A 4,929-nucleotide genomic window follows, 5' to 3' on the forward strand; every position below is an offset into this window, starting at 1 on the left:
ACTTCTGAAATTTCCAGACCTGGTCTGTTTTTGTTATTTTTTGATAGTTAAATAATACCATGAAAGGTGAATCTAAAATAGAAGAGATATCACCTGTGGCTTTGACGCAGCATTCCACAGCATGCCAAAATAAGAATTTTCTCCAGGTGGGGGGAGAGGTGGAGTGTGTGTGTGTGTGTGTGTGTGTGTGTGTGTGTGTGTGTGTAGGGCTACCCATGTCTGCCTGATTCTTCCAGTCTTTTGTTGATGAAAACTCTCAGGTCAGAGGAACACAAGATAAAAGAAAAAGATCATATGTTAGTAATGAGAAATAAATGGCAATTGATAATTAGGGAATCTGTTTTCAGCAGACTGGCCTTAGAAATGGTCAAAACAGGTCTCTAGTAGTAATTAAGGATTGAAAAACTTAAAGTGATTTTTTTTTTAAGTTAAGTTCAAAGAGTGTTAGATGGCTCAGATTGACTCTGTTTCTGGTATGACTCGAAGAGAACATCACATGCAGGTCCATGATGATTAAGCTGTGCCTAGGGCTAGATGGTCCAAATATCCTTTTATTTGGAACTCTAGTTAAAGATAAACATGAAGAGGGACGCCTAGGTGGCTCAATCATTAAGCGTCTGCCTTTGGCTCAGGTCGTGATCCCAGGGTCCTGGGATCAAGCCCCACATTGGGCTCCTTGCTCCGCAGAGAGATGGCTTCTCTCTCTCCCACTCCCCCTGCTTGTTTTCCCTCTCTCGCTGTGTCTCTCTCTGTCAAATAAATAAAATCTTAAAAAAAAAAAGATAAACATGAAGAAACTCAATCTGTCAATCAACCAACATGCCAGATGCTTTCATGTTTCATTTTCTATATATCTAAGTCCAAGTTGATCTCAGCTAAATATTTCTCTTCTCCTCCCTCAATAATAGAAAACTGACGATAGTGAAAACAATATATTATACAGATTTTCCTCAACTTATGATGAAGTTACATCCTGGTAAACCCATTGTAAGATGAAAATATCATAAATCAAAAATGCATTTAATACACCTAACCCACTAAAACATCATAGCTTAGCCTAGCTGAACTTAAACATGCTCAGAACACTTATATCAACCAGCAGTTGGGCAAATCATCTAACCCAAAGCCTATTTTACAATAAAGCATGGATATCTCATGTAGTTTATTGAATATTGTACTCAAAGTGAAAAACAGAATGGTTGTAAGTGTATCAGTTGTTTCCCCTCATGGTCACATGGCTGACTGGGAGCTGCAGCTCACTGCCACTACCCAGTATTAAGAGAGAGTATCTAACCACATATCGCTAGCCTGGGTAAAGATCACAATTCAAGGGGCGCCTGGGTAGCTCAGTCAGTTAAGTGTCCAACTCTTGATTTCCGCTCAGGTCATGATCTCAGGGTTATGAGATCAATCTCAGGGTTGTAAGAACAAGCTCCACGTTTGACTCCAGACTGGGTATGGAGCCTGCATTAAGATTCTTTCTCTCCCTTTTCCTCTGCCCCTCCCTGTCCCCAAAAGACCACGATTTAATATCAAAGTGTGGTTTCTACTGAACACATATCACTTTTGCACCATCGTAAAGTCAAAAGCTCCTAAGACAAAACATTGTAAGTCAGGGACCATCTGTATGTACAATTTTGAGTTCTAAAGGTGGAAAAAACACATTGCATTAATAATACTTATGGTAGGAAGAATAATGGTCCGCTAAAGATGTCCACCTTCTAATTCTCAGAAGCTATGAATATATATTACCTGCAAGTAAGAATCACAGTTGTAGATAGAATTAAGGTTGCTAATCAGCTGACCTTAAAATATTTTGGATTATCTGGGTGGGTCTCATGTGATAACAAGGATCATTTAAATGTGGAAGGAGAGGTAGGAGTCAGTGTCAAAGAAAGATCTGACAATGCTACATAGCTAGCTTTGAAGATGGAAGAAGAGGCCATGACCAAAGAATTCAATCCTCTAGAAGCTGGAAAAGACCAGGAAAGATTTTCCCTTAGAAACAAACTCCAAAGGGAACATCTTGCTTTTAGCCCAATGAGACCCATTTCAGACTAACTTCAGAACTTTAAGATGGTAAAGCTGTTTTGGTTTAAGCCACTAAATTTTTTGTAATTTGTAATAGCAGCAATAGGAAACTAAGACAATATTCAATCTCATGTCATCATGTCAGACTCCCTCCAGTGATCTAGAACAATTTCATGACTCAGCCAAGTGACTGGAATAAAGCATGTACTGTCAGAAAGGACATAATTTGCCAGCAAGCTTCCAAACTGTGAACTGAGACTTGATTCACACAGGACAATAGCCCAGAGAGATCTGAGGTATCCCTAGGCCAACTTGCAGCCAGTTACAGAGTAAAGCTTGTTTTCCTAGAAGGAATTTATATACACCTTCAGATGTCCAGAAAAATGAGAAAAAGATTTTTTCTAACAAAATAATTATTTTGATAGTAGTATAAAAATGTCATTTTGAAAACTCGTCTATTGAGAGAAAACTATGTATGTAGGTAGTGGTTCAACAAAATATCTACTTCATCTAGAGTTACTCCTGATTATTTTAGGTTTAAAACAATAGTTACAGATAATTATAAAATTTTTGGAGCAATAAAATTGATATACCTCAGAGAGCACATGAAAACTTTCAGGTTAGTCAAAACTGTGTTCTTAATCCATTCCCTTCATATCAGCCCAAGAGGCAACAGAAGATGTTAGGCATATTTTTCCCAGTTGAAATACTCCATTCAGTATTCCTGCAGCCCCTGCAAAACCCATGGCAGTCCCGCTTCCCTCCCTCCCCCTTTCTTGCCTCATAACCTCTTGAATGCCTACCCCATATTCACTGTCAAATTCAGAGAGTTTGCACTTATGATGAGCTCTGAGTAATATACAGAATTGTTGAATTGCTATGTTATACACCTGAAACTAATATATAACATTTAACATTTATAAACTATACAGGAATAAAAATTAAAAAGTTATTAAATAAACAAATAAAATAAAAATTAAAAATTCAGGTGGTTTGGATTTCAAGTATCACCTAGTGGCCAAAGAAACTCCTCTCACTAGCTGACCAAGCATTCCAAATTCCAAAACTTTAAGATAGCTCCCCAGAAATGATGAACAACGTGCTTTTATAATTGTTCTGCATGATCCATGGACATCTAGAAACTTTAAAACATTAACAAAATAATTTTCTTTTTTTGTTGTTTTTTTATTGTATTGTATTTAAATTCAATTAATTAATATATAGTGTATTATTAGTTTCAGAGGTAGAGTTCAGTGATTCATCAGTTGTATATGACACCAAGTACTCATTGCATCACATGCCCTCCTTAATGCCCATCACCCAGTTACCCCATTCCCTCACCCCCCTCCCCTCTAGCAACCCTCAGTTTGTTTTCTATAGTTAAGAGTCTCTTACGGTTTCTCTCCCTCTCTGATTTTGTCTTATTTTAATTTTCCCTCCCTTCCCCTATAATCCTCTGTTTTGTTTCTTAAAATAATTTTCTAATATCAGGGAAAACCTTTAAAAATTCAAAAGGAATTAAGATTCTTTCTCTCCCTTTTCCTCTGCCCCTCCCTGTCCCCAAAAGATCACAATTTAATATCAAAGTATGGTTTCTACTGAACATGTATCACTTTTGCACCATCGTAAAGTCAAAAAATAGTTTTTACCTGTGTAGGCAACTCTCAACAAATTTATGTACACTATATCTTCTGAAATTAAAAATCATATAAAAGGAGAGGCAAGTTGTCCCAACCACACCACTAGCGTACCCACATCAAGCAAAAACTATGTTAAGAAAAAGCTCTAGGGGCGCCTCTGTGGCTCAGTCAGTTAAGCATCCAACTCCTGATTTTGGCTCAGGTCATGGTCTCAGGGTGGTAAGATCAAGCCCTGGATCCCGCTCCGCCCTCAGCAGGCAGTCTGCTTCTCTCTTTCTCCCTCTCTCTGCCCCGCCCCCAACCCTAGCTCACACACTCTCTCTCTCTCTCAAATAAATAAATAAATCTTAAAAAAGAAAGAAAGAAAGAAAGAAAAAGCTCTAAATTAAATGGTCCTGGAGTGAGTCTTTTTTTAAATCAGCTTTATTATACAAGATACATATCTTTAGTTAAAGCTAGATACTCTGATTCACAAACATGTCACTGCCTTTAATATTGCTTTCTCAGATATGGGGTCAGGTCTCTTGACTACCTTTCTGATAGATGACATATTCTGTCAGAAGTTAAAACTGCAGTCTGTGACAATGGAAGAAGCTATTTTGTATCTACTTCACAGAGACATCATACTCAACCATGAAAAATTAAAAGCTTTTCCTCTAAGATCAGGTAAAAGACAAGGATGCCCACTCTCATCACCACTTATTCAACATAGTATTGGAAGTCCTGGCCAGAACAATTAGGCAGGAAAAAGAAATAAAAGGCACCCTAATGGGGAAGGAAGAAGTAAAACTGTCACTATTTGCAGATAACAAAATATTATATAGAAAACCTTAAAGGGAGCAAGATGGCGGAGGAGTAGGAGACCTAGATTTCGTCTGGTCTCAGGAATTCAGCTGAATAGGGATCAAACCATTCTGAACACCTACGAACTCAACAGGAGATCAAAGAGGAGAGTAGCAACAACTCTCTGAACAGAGAAGCGACCACTTACTGGAAGGTAGGACGTGCGGAGAAGTGAATCCGAGGCGATATTTGGGAGGATAGACGGCGGGGGAGGGGGCCTCCATCGGCCGCTTCTGGCAAGTGCTAGAGCCGCGGAGAACAAAATCGGACCTTTTAGAAGCCGGCTCCGCTGAGGGACGTCGCTCCAGTGGCTAAGCGGGGGTGGAACCCTCGCAGGACAGTGGGGTCTCAGGACCCTTGGGGTCACAGAAAGACCGGGGGAGCCTGAGTGCGCCAGAGCTCCCAGGTATCGGAG

The sequence above is a fragment of the Callorhinus ursinus genome, unplaced genomic scaffold (assembly GCF_003265705.2).
Source record: "Callorhinus ursinus isolate GAN/ISIS: 27379988/994484 unplaced genomic scaffold, GSC_fseal_2.0 scaffold38, whole genome shotgun sequence".
NCBI lineage: Eukaryota > Metazoa > Chordata > Mammalia > Carnivora > Otariidae > Callorhinus > Callorhinus ursinus.